A 333-nucleotide genomic window follows, 5' to 3' on the forward strand; every position below is an offset into this window, starting at 1 on the left:
ATAAGACTAAATAAATTTAATAGATATGGTTAGAGCAATTTTGGTTCTACAGACTACATACAAACATATTGTTTGGTCATTGTACAGCTGACTCTGTATTCATTCATTGGAGACCAAGGAGGAAAAGTTTTATTTAGCAATGTTGCCCAAACACATTGGGTTGCTAAAATACTGAGCATACTTATCAATCCATGATTGGATACATATACACTACCATATATTAACAATGATACTCAACAAAAATGTTTCCTACTTTTTCTTTTTTCAAACAATAATCAACTGTAAATTAAATAAATATATCTCAAATATAATTTTTTTTTTTAATAATTTTAT

Source organism: Halyomorpha halys, unplaced genomic scaffold (assembly GCF_000696795.3).
Source record: "Halyomorpha halys isolate HHAL.00 unplaced genomic scaffold, Hhal_1.1 Scaffold78.1, whole genome shotgun sequence".
Classification (NCBI taxonomy): Eukaryota; Metazoa; Arthropoda; class Insecta; order Hemiptera; family Pentatomidae; genus Halyomorpha; species Halyomorpha halys.